Below are 19,685 nucleotides of genomic sequence, written 5' to 3' on the forward strand. Positions count from 1 at the left end.
TAAGAAAAATGTATTTTCTTATTTGCCCATTTTTATTATTTAAAAATGAATGAGACTAACCTATTCTGTTGAAATAAGGGCAAATTCCGTCTTAGTAGTCAAAAGCAAATACTCGCATTAAAGCGAGAAAGTCATGTGAAGATTCACTGGTGATACTGTGGAAATATGCCTTATTAAGTACTGAAAATGACCATCGCTTAGACTCAGACACACTGTAAATGGAGAAAAAACTATAAAATCGCTCCTGAACTCGAATAAGTGCTGAAGAGAAGCGCCACTATGAATGCGAAGCCAATGGACAACCTCAGCGAGTGATGACGTCACCATCAGTCTCCGAGAGTCCATAAGAGGTGCGTGACCAAGTAAAGATGCAGCTGGTGATACAAGCAGAAGATTTTCTCCTTGGATAGTCTCAAGAAGCAAAAATTCTCCCTCCAAAAACCATACAACTGGCGCAGGGGACTGTAATCTAAAATCTAGAAAATACTAACACACTACATTCGCAGAACGAAAAAAAGATAGCTACAAGGTTGCTAAAAATCAAAAAGTAACACTAGAAATCTGGAAAGCAAATAATATCACAATAAAATTAAAATTTTGCCATAACAAGGAAAAGATATATTTAACACAACTATTAGAATAAAATAAGATTAGGCAATAACAGACATGTACATCCTAAAGTATAAATATTGACAGAAAAACAACACATTTGAAATCCACTAAAAAAGTGACATATTAGGACACAGAATCAGGAAGCTTTTTAAAAGTTTTAAAAAATATATCTTTAGCATCCTTGGGATCAGAGCACACAAACCTTTTGTCATTGACTGTAAAAGATAAGGTATTTGGATAAGACATACAAAATCTTATTCCTCTTTTTATCAAGTCAGCACAATAGGGAGAAAGTATTTGTCTATTTAGTTTTATTTGAGAAGGAAGATCTTGAGAAAATTACAGTTTATGAGACTTCCATATAAACTGTTTTTTACTTTTAGCTGCTTCCAGAATCTGGAAAGTATCTTGGAAGTTTAATAACTTAGTATAGATAATCCTTGGTAAGGAAGAATCTTGTCTTGCACGTAATGCTCTATGTGCTCTCTCTACAATTATAGATTTTGAGGATGTTACACAGTTTAACAATGTTTCAAAGATGTTCTTAGTCACAGATAACAAATTTTTATTGTCATAAGATTCTGGCAAACCACGAATAATGATGTTATTTCTACGACTCCTGGCTTCCAAATCCAACAGTTTAGCTTGTATATCAGAAATAATCTTATCTTTAGACTTAAGGTCACTTTCCAATGAATCAGTTTTTATCTCTAAAGCTGAATTTCTATTTTCAATCATATCCATTTTGTCATTTATTTGCTTTAAAGTTTTACTAAAGTCAGCAAATTGTTCTGAGAAATTTTGGATAGCACTTTGGATAGGCTTTAATGCTACTTTTATAGGTGCATAGGTTCATAGGTTCATACTAGGCTATCTGCCCTAGGGCATTTATAAGCCTAGCCAGAGTGTGTGTGGCTTTCACCACCCCTTAGGATGAGAATACTATACCCATTAGTTTGCTGTGCCTCTGTCCAGCAGTGATACAGAGATGACTCCCATTCCACTCGTCAAGATTTCTCTTGAACAGAGTCAGTGAGGGGCTCTGCCTCACATGGACTGGGATTCTGTTCCATAGTGTAGGGAGTCTCTGGGTGATGAATCTGTCCCTCCAGCACGTCCTATTTATATCCGTGTTGAGGTTTAAGTCTCTTGCTCTCGTGGCTCTGGTGGATTTGGATTTTTTGAGGTGGAGCATGTCCATTAATTCCAGGTTGGACATGGCCTTGTATGTCAGGCACAGATCACCTCTGAGCAGATGGTATGCGACTGAATAGAGCTGGAGTTTCTTCAGTCGGGCATCGTATCACATATGTTTGAGCCCCTTTATCCTCTTGGTGAGGAACTTTTGGGGTCTTTCCAACTGCTGCAGGTGTCGGGTAAGGTACATTCCAAATGGGGCGTTGTACTCAATCATTGGTCTGATAAGTGAAGAGTACAGGGGTACAATGACCTCTCCTGATCTGGATGTGAATCCCTTCATGATCAGGTGGGTAATGTAGAAGGTCTTCCTAACCACTTTGGCAATGTGAGTGTCAAAAGAGAGGTTACTGTCAACTTGGGTCCCCAGGTCCCTGATAACTTCTTCCGTGTTTAATGGATTACCACCTATGTGGTAATTAGGGGTTACCTTGTTTTTCCCAAAGGGTATGACTATACATTTTTTGGCATTTAGCTTAAGGCCATGGCTCTGGCACCAGTTATCCATTTCTATGAGACCTTTCTGGAGGATGTCTGTGTCTGATGGAGTGTCAATTATGGTGCCCAGTTTGCAGTCATCTGCAAATTTGGTCAGCCACAATCCCCCTATGTTTGCCTGCACTTCAGAAAAATAAATGCCGAACAAGAGGGGGCCTAGAACTGAGCCCTGTGGGACACCGCTCGTGACCGGCTTAGAGTCTGACATGGCACCAGCAACTCTAACCCTGTGTGTTCTGTCCTTGAGCCAGTTTGCAACCCATCTTGTGACATATGGGTTTACATCTAAGCTGGTGAGCTTTTCTATGATGCCCGAGTGGGGTATTGTGTCGAATGCTTTTGCTAGGTCAAGGTAGGCTGTGTGAACTGCCTTACCCTCATCAATGGCCTTAGTGACTGTTTCGAAAAAGTCGACCAAGTTCAAGAGGCAGGATCTGCCCTTGACAAAGCCAAATTGGGTAGGATCCAGTGTCTGTAGGTCCCCAATGTCTTTATTTATGAGTTCCATTATGATCCTCTCCATAGCTTTGCAGACAAGGTTCGTCTAAATGAAAATTTGAATCATTTAAGTCTTTATTACTTACTTTGGAAGTTTCAGTAGATTGTTTAGATGTCCTTAATCTTTTTGAACTGGAATCTTTTTCAGGAGAGAGCATTGAAGAAAATTTGAGCTTTGTAGGTTGAGTCTCCATGGAGTCAGATTTTGTAGCCATGCCCAGAGATGAAGTGCAACTGACAGGATATCAGGATCCAGGAATAATCTGAAGCAGCAGGTGACCAAGCAGCTGAGAGAACAAAATTGTTCTGAGGTAAAATAAATCCCAGGATAAGAAGTCCAAAGAAAAAAAAAATCCAAATGCGTAGAAAAAGATTTATAAAATCTTTTTGTGAAAAAAACTGAGGAAAAAGATTGGTATAAAGTTGTAAAAAAAAACAAAAGTTGAATAGCTGTGAGGAGCTCAAAGAGTAGGGACTAGTCTAGTCGGCAGCCATCTTGGAATCAAGCTTGTACCCAATATTGTCAGCTAATGTACATATATGACAGTATGTATATGTACACATATGTATATATAGCAATACATAATAAATATAGTTGTGGGTGTCAGTATGCATACACACTCACTACAGGGAACAGGTGGGAGAAATGCAGCAACCTGAATTCACAACACAGCATGAAGCATGAGAGATGTACTAACCTTCACACTCACAGACCATTTTCCAACAGCATACCAGCATGGTCCACGCCCTTACAATCTGAAAGGGCAACGCCTATCTCACATACCTTTTTATAGCACTGTCCTGAAATCACAGTGAGACATGCAATAAGTACACAACTGGCTGTATGCAATTAGCCAATGCTGCCTTACAATTGGTGCAGAGGCCATCACATGGGCCTATGCAGATACCTACAAAAGCATTCAGTACCCACACTCCACACATGCAATACAGTCATTGCACAAACCTAATGACAAAGAGAGAGAGAGAGAGAGAGAGAGAGAGAAATAAGAAGATATACAGACTGCCAGCAGCAAAACCAGCAGCAGCAGCAGAAAACAGCAAGCAGCAAGCAGCACCACTGACACAGCAACAGCTGCCACAAACACAGGTAATGCAAAGTAGCAGGTTAATACTGTGTTTACTGTGACACCTCCAAATGTATCATAGTTCACTATCTATAGGTATGTCCATGAGAAAGGTTGTGTGTACATAGTCCTGAAATATATACATATGTAATATTGCTGTACATGTTGCCCATACTTAAAACTTCCATAGCTTAGAACACAAGGCCAGTTGTGCATATGATGCAGTAGTTACCAGGGTCAGTAGAGGTTACTCCTCATTGGTGTGGGGCCACTGTGTATTAATGGCATTGTTCAGGTACATATCCTGTAGTATGGCCAGGGATTAATATCAGTCTGTCATGTGGTGCTATGTCCTCCAGGGGTGAACGTAGCACACATCCAGGGATACCATTTCGTAACAGTGATGCTATGTGTTCTGCAATGTTGAGGGTGGCCCTCACCTGGACATGTGAGAGGATAGGGAGGTTACAGTCATCTGGGATAACTAATACCACATGTGTAGGAGAATGGGGGGGGTACCTGCACCTAAACTGTCTGCAACAATGTTGCCAATATCTGTGCATTTGGTGAATGTGAAGCATCTTAACACTGCTGACCACAGATGCCTTGCCTTCATGTGAATCTGCCCTGTGCTGCAGTAGCCTCCTGCTATTGTTATACAATGTGCCTGTATCTGTAGTCCACTGGACAGGATTCATAAGTGGTGTGCAGATGTTCTGGGTTAGATTTGTGTGTGCACAGTACATGCAGTATGTGGGATGTCTGTGGTAAGCATATGCAAAGGGGCCGGAAGTGCGTGTTGTGGCTTCCACTGGCCCAATGGGCTGCATGGATAGCATCACAGTCATATCTAGTGAGTAACTGTGTAATTACATGCATACATAGCAAGGTAGTGTACTGTGCTTGTGGTGTTGTTGGGATATGTATATCCAGGCTGAGTAATGTGTGTCCACATCACAGGGTTGGATGGCAACACACATCCAGTATGTAGGGATGAACACCCACAGTGTGTCAGACGTGTCGCCTGTTCAGAAATATCTGGCCATTACCTGTGCATCCCCCACAACACACACACATGCAACATATGGCAGAAGTACTATAGCAGTACACACATGTTCATAGGTTCATACTGGGCTATTTGCCCTAGGGCATTGATAAGCCTAGTAGAATGTGTTTGTCTTTCGCCACCCAATTACAAGTTATGCTGCTATGCCCTTGTCCGACGTTAGTATACTGTGCCTCTGTCTAACAGTGGCATAGAAGTGATACCTGGGGTACAACTATGATCTCCATCCACTCATCCAGATTCCTATGGAAGAGAGTCAATGAGGGACTCTGCCTAACCTGTAGTGTGAGCTCATTACAGAGTGAAGGGAGCCTCTTGGTTAGGAATATGCCCCTCCAGCATGTCCATGTATGTCAGTGCTGAGATTCAGGTCTCCTGAGCATGTGGCTGTATGGGACTCTGATTACCTGAGGTGCAGCATGTTCATTACTGCTGGGTAGGACATGGCTGTATATGGCACACAGATTGCCTCTGAACAGGCAGTATGCCACTGAGTCCAGCTGGATTTCCTTTACCTGGGCAGCATATGACATCTGTTTGAGCCATTGCATCCTCTTGATGAGGTACTGTTGTCCTGTACCAGTTGCTGTAGGTGTCTGGTTAGGTACATCCCAAAAGGTGCATTGTACACAATTATAGGCCTGATGATGGATGAGTAAAGAGGCACAATGACCTCCCCTGCCATACATGTGAATCCCTCATGATTAGCTGGGCTATATAACATGTCTTTCAATCCACATTGGCCATGTGGTTGACAAATGACAGACTGCTATCATGTTTCTTCCCCAGGTCCCCAACTACGTCTTCTGTACTCAATGGCCTAACATCTATGTTGTACTTTGCCACCAATGTGGAGGCGTGGGAATCTGCGTTGAATAGTGATACTCCCCCTCCCTTGTTCAAGTGTTGGAGCCGACAAGAATGGTAACAGCTATAACTTGGTAGTGCTGGTGTGCTCCTGTGAAACCTGAAACAGGTTTATGTTACTGCACAGATATCAATGTCCATAATGCTAAGTAGGGTTTTGAGTGCGTGCATCCTGAGGTCTAGACTTCCGGTGTTGAGTAGCATCACTCTGACTTCCTCATCCTTTGTGATACAAATGGATGTGGGTTTGCCTTATGAGCCTTGCCTAATACAGGCACTATGGGTGTAGCAAGAGGCTCCGCCAAATTCCAGTAGGACAGGGGTGACAGGTGCAAGCTGTCCCTAGCAAAGCATACCACCCCAAGATGGCAGGCATTGGCACACCTGTGAATGACACCAGTATGTCAGTCAATTGTTGGAAGGGATCATCGTGCCTTGATATTGTGGCATTGTTCTTGGTGAGGGTAGGATGCTACTCAAGGTCAGGGTCAAACTGTCTTGGGCTACGTGCTCAGAGAGCTGCGTAGTGTCTCATGTCATATAGTCCAGGGAGGTATGTGTCAGGTCATTCACACCAGCATGGACAATGACTGCCTCATAGTTGTACTTGCTGTGGAGTGACCTGTGTGCCTGTGTTATGTGGCACATTCTATCACCCGACAGGTAGCTAAATGTGACCCTCACCTTGCTCAGTCTGGAGGGCGGCACGTCTGTCAACAGCTCATGTCAAGCAAGTTCACACCCCTCATAAATGATGTGGAAATCTTCAAAGGCCCCAGGCCTGTTGAAAATATGGACCAGACTGCAGATACCTGTATAAAGGCATTCTATGGACACATTCAGGAATGCATGGATCATGGAACCACATATGAAAGCATGACCCAATTCTCCAAAGGCAGACGTCCTGTGTGCCGGACACCAGCCATAAACACACTATACAGTAGAAGGATGATGCCACTACATGATACAACAAACTCCCAAAATGTGAAGGCATCACTGATGAGTATTGGAAGACAACTACAGGCACCCATACGATTGTCTAAGGCCATCTTTGAGAGAAGATTCCACAAGCCACTGAGGATAATCACAAGGCTTTCTGTAGTTATGTTAGGAACCTGGGTGGTACTACCCAGATATGCTCAGAGGTAATCCGAGATGTCACATGAAATACAAAACACACAGACATTGCCATCATCCTAGTGGACAGGTTCACTGCTGCCTTCTCCCCCCCACCACACCAAAAGGGCAAATATGTCTCACAGCAGAGTGCTGCCCCCCCTGACATCACAGATGCTCAGGTAAGAGATGCCCTTCCCAAAGCAATAAACACTGCATCAATGGGCCCAGACAGTGTCCCAGGCTGTGCCCTACATGAACCACAAGAAAAGCTACACCCAGACATAACACTACTGTTCAATCCCAGCCTTACTACACGATATGTGGCCAAAGAGTGGCGTACAGCAACAGTGGTCCCTCTACATTCAGGTGGTGCCTTCACGGATCCTGGACACTATTCACCCCATATGTCTGACTAGCTTTGTCTGCAAAGCTATGGCGAGGATCATCATGAACCTCACATATCTAGATATTGTGGACCTACAGACATGTCACCATACACAGTTTGGCTTTGTTAATGGCCGATCCTGCCTCTCAAACCTGTTTGATTTCTTTGAAACAGTCACCAAGGCCACTGTCAAGGGAAGGAGGTCTACACAGCCTACCTGGACCTTGCATAAGCCTTTGATACAATACCCCACTTGTGCATTCTAGGAAGCTCACCAGTGTACATATTAACCCCTATGTCACTATGGTTGTTGCACAGTGGCTCAAGGGCAGAACACACATGGCTAGAATTGCTGGAGCCATGTCAGCCTCCAACCTGGTACAAGTGGTGTCCCACAAGGCTCATCCCTGGGAGCTGTCATGTTCATTATATATTTATCATAGGTACTGGCCAACATGGAAGTACTGTGGCTGAGCAAGTCGCAGGTGACTGCAAACCGGACGCCATAATCAACTCTCCAGCTAACACACGCATCCTCCAAAAGGGCCTCTTGCAAACACACGACTTGTGCCACAGCCATGGCCTCAAGGTGAATGACAGAAAGCGTATAGTCATCCCCTTTGTCAAACACAAAGTGACCACAAAGTACCACTTATGTGTTAATCCATTAAGTGCAGACAAAGGAATTATGCACCTTGGGGTACACAGGTTGATAGCATTCTACCATTTGACAACAACATGGACAAAGTGGTTAGGAAAGCATGTTATATGGGCCACATCATCATGATGGGATTCACATGTAGATCAGGGGAGGACATTGTTCCCCTTTACTCATCCCTCATCATGCCCATAATTGACTATGATGAACCTGTCGGCATGCACCTTAAAAGACACCTGCAGCAACTGGAAATACCACATACGTACCTCGACAAGAGGATCAAAGGGCTCAAACAGATGACACATACTGACTGGTTAAAGAAACAGCAGCTCTACTCAGTGGCATACTGCCTCTTCATAGGCAATCTGTGCCTGACATATAAAGCCATGTCAAACCCTCACTTAATGGCCATGCTGCACCTCAAAATATCCAGATCCCATCAGGATACACGCTGGAAAGACTTGAACCTCAGGAGTGATATACATAGGACATGCTGGAGGGGCACATTCACAACTCAGAGGCTCACTTCATTCTTGAATATTATCCCAATAGAGGTTAGGCAGAGTGACTCAGTGACTATCTTCAAGAGTGATATTAATGACTGGATGTGACATTGTAGGGTTACCCTGGGTATCACTTATGTGTCACTATAAGACAGAGGCACAGTATACTAACCTTGGAAAAGGGCATAGCAAGACAGATTTACAATGCATGTTGAAAGCCACACACATTCTGGCTAGGTGGATACATGCCCTGGGCAGACATCCCTGTATGAAGCTATGGACCTATGTATCTTGTTCACCATTGGCCCTATGTGCTGTTAATCACCAATGCAATCTCAATACTATGGTAGCATGTGCAAAGGTCAGTTGTCAGTCACCTCTATGGTACAGTTGTGGACTATGTGTGTCATGTAGTAATGTCACAGCTGCCACATGTACACAGCCAACCCTATCCCCTACCCATGGATGTACAACACATGTATGAGATGGAAACACATGGCCAAACTGTGAACTAAGCACTCTGAACCCAGTACTGGCATAACCTGTCGGGTGGCATGAAATACTACAGTGACAGCAATACCAATCTGATGTGGACCTACCCGGACAGCAATACAAGCATGGAAACACACCGGGCCAGTTGTGGAGCCTAAGGATAGCATCCTGCATGACTGGCAGACATCTCTGCAGCTGGCACACAGGCATACATTAGGTCTGCACACAGCACGCATAACACATAGCACACAAATCTTGTGTGTCAAACAAGCACAGTCTGTACAGCTATACAACACTACTGCCGCAGTTGTGTTAGGTACTTTTATTGTCCAGTACAGTGAGAACATGCTCACCAGGCTGGACAAGGTGTAGGTCACAGTGATATGCTCATGGGGCACTGTGGTCCACCACATAACACAGGCATACAGGTCAGTCAGATGCATGGACACATATGACTCAGTCATTGTCCATGCCACCACAGCTGATGTGGGATGTCCCTCACTGGGATACATGATAGGGAACATGAAAGGGATCACTGAGCAAGTGACACAGGCTGGTAGAACCCTGACCTTGGTTGGCATCAGACCCTCACCAGGGATTCTGACAAATTACTGAATGCTAATGAATTAGTGTAGCTACAACACCCTAGCTGAACAGTTCTTAGCATGCAGTCACTGCATTGCTATGGAATAACGTCTTACCACTCCCACAACAGGTGGAAACATGCAGCACCTGTACATCAACAACAGGTAGACTATATGCCCCAGACCAGGTGTGTATCCCTTACTACTAGGCTGATAGCATCTACATCTCACACTGTATATACACATCCCACATGCAGCACCTGCACAGAAGACCACAGTCATAATGTTACCATGTGCAAATACCATGTATTCACATGTGGCAGACATCACACATGTTAACTATTGAAGGTCACAGGTACATATGTGTATTTGACACACACATACATCATGTGTGCATTGCCATAACTGGTTTGATCAATGTCATGCATTATTGTGAGGGACAACCTGCACACATGGGCATTCTGTGTGGGCAACACACACGTGGCATGTCTGTAATCAAAAGCCATACATAATTGTGATATCATTTAGAAAGGGGTATGTGCATCCTGTAGTGTGTTTTCCCAGTTGCCAAAAGGGATATTTCATTCACACACACTTGCTGGATTTAAACCCCTACCTAACTATGTTATGACACTAGAGACAGATACATTAGCAGAGTGTGCTATTCGCATTACTGGGAGATTTTCTTTCCCCTGATATACTTATAGGGTGCTGACATCATCAGAGTTTAGAAAGTGGGATGAACATCCTGTGTTGTGTTTTCCCAGTTGCCAAAAGGGACGTTCCTTTCATACACACTTACGCTGCTTCACACACACTTGCCACAGGCTGGATTCAAACCCCTACCTAACTATGTTATGACACTACAGACGAATGCATTAGCAGAGCGCGCTATTCGAATTACTGGGTGATTTCTTTCCTCCTGATATACTTATTGGGTGCTGACATGATCAGAGTTTAGAAAGTGGAATGAGCATCCTGTGTTGTGTTTTCCCAGTTGCCAAAAGGGATGTTCTTTCATACACACTTACACACACACTTACCCCCCTTCACACACACTTGCTGGATTCAAACCCCTACCTAACTATGTTATGACACTACAGACGGCCACACTAGCGGAGCGCGCTATTCGGATTACTGGGAGATTCTTTTTCTCCTGATATATTTATAGGGTGCTTACATGATCAGTGTCTAGACAGGGGAATGAGCATCCTCTGGTGTGTTTTCACAGTTGCTAGGAGCAACATTTGTACTAAGTGTGTGAGCATGCCCAGTTCAGCCTTCCCATGGCATGTTGTGTGAAAGATGTCTCATTTATCTAAGTGTGTGAGCATGCCCAGTGTGGGCTTTCCATATGTTGAACTCTGCAGCCCATCACATTTGTGGATGAGTGTGACCTTCAACAAATACCTCCAGTTTATGGTTGTGTGTTCTGTGCCATGTTGTGTAGTTACTGTCCAAATGCTTTTTGTGTGAACAGAACAGGGAGTATACTGTGCCTGCAGGTTTTGCATGGGATACTTTGCACACATTTGTCAACATCCATTCATACTGACCTAACACTGTAGTACTGTATAGTGTAGTGGTTCAGTACTTTCACTGTGGTGGTCAGTATCCTGGGCTTTAGTCCTATCACTGCTTTACATTTCCATAGTGTGCACAACAGCCTGGTTAGGATCCAGTTGTGCACATCTGCACAAAGGCGTTGCCTCTACGGACCCTGGTAATCACTGCCCCATAAGCTTAACAAGTCTAGTCTGCAAAGCTATGGAGAGGATCATAATTGAGCTCATAAACAAAGATATAGGGGACATGCAGACATTGTACCCGTCCCAGTTTGGCTTGGTCAAGGGCAGATCATGCCTTTTGTACTCGGTTGACATTTTCAAAACAGTCACTTAGGCCATTGTTGAGGGAAAGGCAGTCCATACAGCCTACCTAGGCCTTGCAAACACTTTCAACACAATACCCCGCTCAGGTATTGTGGAAAACCCTACCAACTGAAATGTAAACCCATATGTCACAAGATGGGTTGCAAACTGGCTTAAGGACGGGACCCACAGGGTTAGAGTTGCTGGCACTATGTTAGACTCCAGGCTGGTCAAAGGTGGTGTCACACAGGGCTCAGTCCTTGGCCCCCTATTGTTTGTCATGTACTTCTCAGAAGTACAGGCCAACATGGGAGGACTTTGGCTGACAACGTTTGCAGATGACTGCACACTGGGCGCCATAGTGGACAGTGCATCAGACATGGATATCCTTCAGAAGGGACTCACAGTAACTGATAGCTGGTGCCAGAGCCATGGCCTGGAGTCAAAGTGCACAACATGTGTAGACATACCCTTCGGGAAAAGCAAGGTAACCCCAAGCTACCATATAGGTGGCAATCCTCTAAGCACAGAGGAGGTTATCATGGACCTGGGGACCCAGGTTGACAGTCGCCGTTCTTCTGACACTCACATTGCTAAAGTGGCTAGAAAGACCTTCTACATTGCCCACCTGCTCAGGATGGGATTCACATCCAGATCTAGTGGGTCATTGTTCCCCTGTACTCTTCACTTATCAGACCGGTGATCGAGTAGAATGCCCTATTCTGGATGTATCTCACCCAACATCTGCAGCAATTGGAGACACCCTGAATGTCCCCCACCTAAAGGATCAAGGAACCCCAACATCTGTCATATGCTGCCAGATTGAAGACACTCCCGCTCTATTCACTCACATACCATCTGCTTAGAGGTGACATGTGCCTGACATGCAAGGCCATGTCCAAACAGGGATTAATGGACATGCTCCACCTCAGAATCGGCAGATCCACCTGAACCACTAGTGCAAGTGACTTACACCTTTGCAGGGATGTACGTTGGACATGTTGGAGGGATGGAGTTATCACTCGGAGACTGCCTATGCTGTGGAATACAATCCCGGTCCATGTGAGGCAGAGCACCTTGCTGGCTGTGTTCAAGAGGTATCTTGACCTGTGGATGGAAGGTCATACGTTTAACCCGGGGATCGTCACTGTGTCACTGCTGGAGAGAGGCATGACAAAATAATGGGCACAGTACTGTTTCCATATAAGGGGTGGTGTACGCCAACAAACTCTGGGCTAGGCTTATACCTGCCTTATGGAAGATAGCCTAGTATAAACCTATGTACCTATGAACCTATCTGACCATGTTGCATTATGTTCAGATGTGAACTACTTACAACAGCCTCATCCAACATCAGTAGTGTATTCCACAACATGGGTGAACATTGGCAAACACTACCGATGTGCCCTAGGCCATTTCTAATGCTAGTCGGAGAGTGTGTTTGTCCGTCAACACATTGTAAGTGTAGTTTGCCATGACATATGTCTGGTTTAGTATACTGTGCCTCTGTCTACCTGTGACATAACATTGATACCCAGGGTAAACCTCCCATCTCCCATCCGCTCATTAGGATTCCTGTTGAGGGGAATCAACGAGTGACTCTACGGATAACCTGTACTGGTAGTTTACTCATGCGTGGGGGTGGCTTCTGTGTTATGGATAATGCAGTACAGCCTGTCCTATGTATGTCAGTGTTGGGGTTCAGGTCCCTCATGTGCATAGCTCCCTGCCATTCAGATTGTACAAGGTGCAGCATGTGCATTGATTCCAGCTTGGACATGGCTTTCTATATCAGGCACAGCTTGCATCTGGGTGGACAGCATGGCAGTGTGTGGAGCTGCACTCTGTTTAATCCTGCGACAAATTACATGTGTTCCAGCTCTTTCATACTCCTGGTGAGGTACTGTTATGGACTTTACAGGTGCTGGATGTGTCTGCATGAGGTACACCCCACAGGGGCTGTTGTGGTCATTTCTAATGCTGATGAAAGATAACTGCAGAACCACAATGACCTCCCCTTAGCTAGATGTCAGAAAGCATGGACCATGCAATCACAAATAAAAACAGGACCCTCTCCACAAAGGGAAAGTGGCCTGTCTGGTGGACCCCAGCCATAAACAAACTGCATGACAGATGAACGTGGAACCAACAAGTAATAAACCAACGAAACAGTCAACAGATCAGCGGGATAGCAACCTGGCAATGCGAATCAACGAGATGGAAAAAAGCTTGAACGCAAGTTTATTTTATTAAAAAAGCGTTTTCGCTGCTTAGAAATTATGCAGCTTCTTCAGAAACAAATTGTGAAAAAAGGCGCTAGACTTTTTAAAATATTTTAAGGAAGTGGTTAAATTACATCACTTCCTGAAAAATACTTATTAGAACGCCCAGTTTAAAAACACATTATAATGTATACCTAAAACAACGCAAGAGGACGTCCAAAGAATAAATAAATGAACGTCCACTTGCATTGTTTTAGGTATACATTATAATGTGTTTTTAAACTGGGCTTTCTAATAAGTATTTTTCAGGAAGTGATGTAATTTAACCACTTCCTTAAAATATTTTAAAAAGTCTAGCGCCTTTTTTTCCACAATTTGTTTCTGTAGCTGCATAATTTCTAAGCAGCGAAAACGCTTTTTTAATAAAATAAACTTGCGTTCAAGCTTTTTTTCCATCTCGTTGATTCGCATTGCCAGGTTGCTATCCCGCTGATCTGTTGACTGCATGACAGATGAGGGATACTAATGCAAGACAGAGCTACATCTCCAAAAGGGAAGACAGCTGTGATCAGCACTAGTAGAAAGCTACATTATCTCATAAAGACATGCAAGGTCAACTTGGGGACATAAATCACCAAAGACAATGAAGGTAACCACACTGCTTTCTTCAGTTATGTCAGACACCTGGTTGGGAACCCTCAGATATGCTCAGAGTTGGTACACAACAACATATATTCCAGTGACCTGACAGATATTGGCAACATTCCGGCGGACAGCTTCAGTGCGATTTACCCCCTCCCTCACCCCAAAAGAAGATAGTTATCACAGCTGTATGTAACCTCACTGTCATCTTGGATGTCCATGTGAGAGCCGCACTCAGCAAAGACAAGTACACAGCATCAATGGGACCTGCTGGTATCCCCGGTTGCATGCTATGTGAACTCCAGAAGGAGCTGGACCCGTATATACAAATGCTATTTAACCTTAGCCTTGCTACAGGATATGTACCTAAACACTGGCGTACAGCAACAGTGGTCCCACTCCACAAAGGAGATACCTCCACAGACCATGGCAACTACCACCACACAAGCTTAACCAGCCTTGTCTGCAAAGCTATGGGAAGAGTCATTATGGAGCTCTTACACAGAGACATTGCTGACCTACGGACCCTTGTTCCCACCCAGTTCAGCTTTGTACAGGGCAGATCCTGCCTTTTGCACCTAGTTGACTACTATGAAACTGTCAGTAGGGCCATCGATAAGGGCTACGCAGTCCACACAGCCTACCTGCACTTGGCTAAGGCCTGTGACACAATACCCCTCTCAGGCATCATAGCCAAGCTCAACAGCTGACATATAACAGCATATGTCACAGGATAGGTTGCAAAATGGCTAAGAAACAGAACCCATAAAGTCAACATTGCAGGTGCCTTGTCAGATTCGAAGCCAGTCACAGGTGGTGTCCCACAAGGATGTGTCCTGGGACCCCTCTTAATTGGTATTTGCTTTTCAGATGTGAAAGCAAACATAGGAGGGTTGTGGCTGACAAAGTTTGCAGATGACTGCAACCTAGGCACCATAGTGAATACATCAGCCGGCACACACATCCTACAGAATGCCGTCACAAAGGCGGATAGCTGGTGCCAGATGCATGGCCTGAAACTGAATGCAACTGATGTGTATTCATCCCCTTTGGGAGGAACAAAGTACCCACAGATCAATACATAGACAGCAACCCACTGAGCACAGAAAACAAATCTGACACCTGGGGACACATGTAGATAGTGACATCTCATTTGACACCCATGTTGCCAAAGTGGTTAGGAAGACTTTCTATCTTGCCCACCTTATCATGGAGGGTTTTCCATCCAGATATCCTTCTCCCTTATCAGGCCCATGATTGAATACAAAGCCCCATATGGTATGTACCCCACCCAGCACTTGCAACAGCTGGAGAGACCCCAAAAGTACCTACCATGAAGATCAGGGGTCTTCAACACATGTCATATGCTTCCAGAATAGAGGAAATCCAGCTTTATTCAGTGTCATACCGCATACTTACAGGTGACCTATGCCTGACATACAAGACCATGTCCAATCAGGATTTGGTGGACATGCTCCACTGCAAGCAATCCAAATCCACCAGAACCATGAGAGCTGAGGATTTGAACCTCAGCACATACATGTATAGGACATGCTGGAGGGACAGAGTCATAACTCAGAGGCATCTCACACTATAGCAGAGTATCCCAGTTCATGTTAGAGAGAGTCCCTCACTGACTCTCTTCAAGAGACATCTGGACAACTGCATATGAGACAGAGGCATAGACTAGACAGAGGCACAGTCATGTTATTCAATTACGTAAGGGGGTCATAATGTGTCACTACGAAGTCAGAGGCACAATATTCGGAATCTATTCTGTACACTTATTACCACTATAAGGGGTGGCAATAGCCACATCACTATGGCTAGGCTTATACATGCACTAGGGCAGATAGCCTAGTAGTAAACTATGACACTATGAAACAATGGTGTATGTGTAGGTATTGTCAGTCAAGCACTATGATGTGGTTTGGGAGGCTTGATATCCCCCTGTATTCCAACATTGTTTTGTCTATTCCTTCTAGCATGTCTAGGGATCAGTTGCTAGTGTCCTCTCCTGCTCAGCTGATGAACCTGGGAATATTGAGGCAATGTTACAATTGCCTCATGTACACTGACAACCCTCTCCTTCTCCCATAAAACACACATACATGTGAGAGATGCAACTATATAGCCAAAGTGGAGGCTGAGCTCTCTCAGCATAGGACTAGCAAGACCAGAGAGAAGGTGAAGGTAAACACACACATCACAAACCCAGTCTCACATAGCACTATCACAACTTAAAATCATACACATAGACACACAAAGACATACTCGGAGGCTCTGATCAGAATTCTACCAAAACAGCAGCGGCCACCACAGCAGACACCCACACAACTGCCTCCGCAGGGCACAGCACATGCAACACATAGACCACAGAGTCAGTGTGCCAAACAGTCACAGCCCTTAAGGCCAAACACAATGCCAGACACACTTGTCATAGGTGACTCCATAGTCAGACACACTGATGTCCCGCTCACCAGATCGAGTACGGAGGAGGTCACAGTAAGCTGCCTATCGGGCACTGGAATCCACCACATAATGCAAGCACTCAGGTCACTCAACTGCAAGTACAAGTCTGACCCAGTCATTATCCATGCTGGTGTGAACGACCTGAGATGTACCTCCCTGGACTACATGGAAAGAGACATAGAGGATCCCTCTGATTATGTAGGCCAGGCAGGTATGACCCTGACCTTGAGCAGTATCCTACCTTCACCAAGTATGATGCCACATAAACAGAGACAAGATGATCAGCTGTAATAATTTGCTTAAACTATGGTGTCATTCAAAGGGGGTCCAATGTCTGTCTGCCTGGGATGACATGCTGGACAGGCCACGCTGATATGCAAGGGACAGCTTGTACCTGTCACCCCTGGGCTTCCGGATTTCGGCTGATGCTCTTGCTACCCCCATTGTGCCTTTTTTATGCAAGAATCAGATTCTACACCTACCACCCTAGAACACAGAAAAGGAAAGACACTAAGGGTAATGCTGCTCAATGCCAGAGGTCTCAACCTCAAGCTGCACACACTCGATGCCCTTCTCAGTATGTAGCACATTGATGTCTGTGCTGTGCCTGAAACCTGGTTCACAGCTTCTGACAGCACCCCGGCACTATCGGGTGTTACCTCATATCATGTGTTCCGTCACCAAAATCCGGACAACACCAAGAAAGGAGGGTGGGTGTCCATATTCATCAAGGACACCCTCACCTCAAGGTTGGTGGCAACACACGATGCATCGGAGACCATCCAGGTACCAGTAACCGTAGGCAAGACTGCTCTGCAGTTTGTAGCATGTTACATGCAACCCTCTCAAACTCAGGTACCTCACACAGCTGTCCTGAAAACACTGGAGGGGATAAATGTATCTCCAAACACCATCCTACTGGGTGATTCCAACTATCCAAATATAGACTGGGATCACTAATCAAGCCACAACACTCTAACACAAAGGTTCCAAGAGTTCATACACTCAAATGCCATGGAACAACTGGTCACCATCCCCACAAGTGGAGACAACATACTAGAACTCATCATCACGAACATATGGTCACACTGTTCAACACCAGAAGTATACCCATCATTGGTGAGATCAGATCATGGACTAATCTCAGTGGGAGTCCACATCCCACCCACACCCCAGATAGAAAAACAAACAGTGAAGACCTTCTCAAATGCCGACTTCACATTTCTAAGGACTGGTGTGGTCTCTTTCAAGGTCCCCAGGCCAGCGGACACCATTACCCAAGCCTCTGTATCACTTACAAATGCCTTCTACCAGCACCTCCAGGACTGCATGGATCAGGCAATCCCAAACAAAACAAAGACTCTTTGTACCACAGGCAAGCATCCAGTCTGGTGGACCCTAGCCATAAACAAGCTCTACAACAAAAGGAAGGAGCTACTACAAGATAGAGTGAAATCCGTAGAAGGGAAGACACCCCTGCTCATTATGAGTAAAACACTGGGTTCCCCCATACAATCATCCAAGGCGAGTTTTGAGAGTAAACCCACTCAGGACTCAAGGGACAATCATGAGGCCTTTTTTACCTATGTTTGACACCTGGGAGGGAACTCCCAGATATGCTCAGAATTAGTTCGGAATGATGTAAATATCACTGAAACTACAGACATTGCCAACATACTGGCTGACAGGTTCAGTGCAGATTTCTCCCCCCACCTCCCCCCAACTGGAGGGGTATCTACACCAGAGGATTGTAGCCCCCAAACATCTCCAATGCTGGGGTGAGAACTGCTCTATCCAAGGCGGAAAACACTTTATCCATGGGACCAGATGGTGTCCCCAGTTGTGTGCTCCATGAACTCAATGAGGAATTGCACCCGCAGTTAGGGCAGCTGTTTAATCTTAGCCTCACCTTAGGATATGTGCCCAAGGAGTGGCATACAGCAATGGTGGACCCACTTCACAAAGGAGGTGCCTCCACCAACCCCCGGAAACTACCATCCCATCAGCTTGACAAGCCTGGTCTGCTAAGCTATGGAGAGGATCATAATGGGAATAATAAATGAAGACATAGGGGACTTGCAGACATTGGATCCAATCCAGTTTGGCTTTGTCAAGGGCAGATCAAGCCTTTTAAACTTGGTTGACTTTTTCAAGACAGTCACCCAGGCCATTGATGTGGGCAAGGCAGTCCACACAGCCTACCTGGACCTGGCAAAGGCTTTCGACACAATACCCCACTCAGGTATCATTGAAAACATCACCAGCTTAATTGTGAACCCATACATCACAGCATGGGTTGCAAACTGGCTAAGTGACAGAACACACAGGGTCAAAGTTGCTGGTGCCATGTCACACTCCAGAGCTGTCACAAGTGGTGTCCCACAGGGCTCAGTCCTGGGCCCACATTTGTTCAGCATCTATTTTTCAGAAGTACAAGCAAACACAGGAGGATTATGGCTGACAAAGTTTGAAGATGACTGCAAACTGGGAACCATAGTTGGAAACCCATCTGACACAGACATCCTTCAGAAGGGTCTCATAGACACAGATAACTGGTGCCAGAGCCATGGCCTTATGTTAAACGCTAAACAATGCATAGTCATACCCTTCGGGAACAACAGGGTTACCCCTAGTTCCCATCTAGGTGGCAATCCTCTAAGCACAGAAGAGGTTATCAGGGTCCTGGGCACCCAGGTTGACAGTAATATTTCGTTTGACACTCACGTTGCCAGAGTAGGCCTGGGGCAGTTCCTGCTATTAGGACAGAGGTGTGACCTGGTAGTGTCAGGGTGCTGATGTGGGCTTTGACCCTGTTTTCTATTACAGCACTGATATCTACATTCTCTATACTGTGTGCGTTTACACTGCATGCATTTATACTTCTGGCATTGGGTAGCATTACATCTAGGTTACT

Source organism: Protopterus annectens, chromosome 1.part1, assembly GCF_019279795.1.
Source record: "Protopterus annectens isolate FY-2018-M chromosome 1.part1, PAN1.0, whole genome shotgun sequence".
Lineage (NCBI taxonomy): Eukaryota > Metazoa > Chordata > Ceratodontiformes > Protopteridae > Protopterus > Protopterus annectens.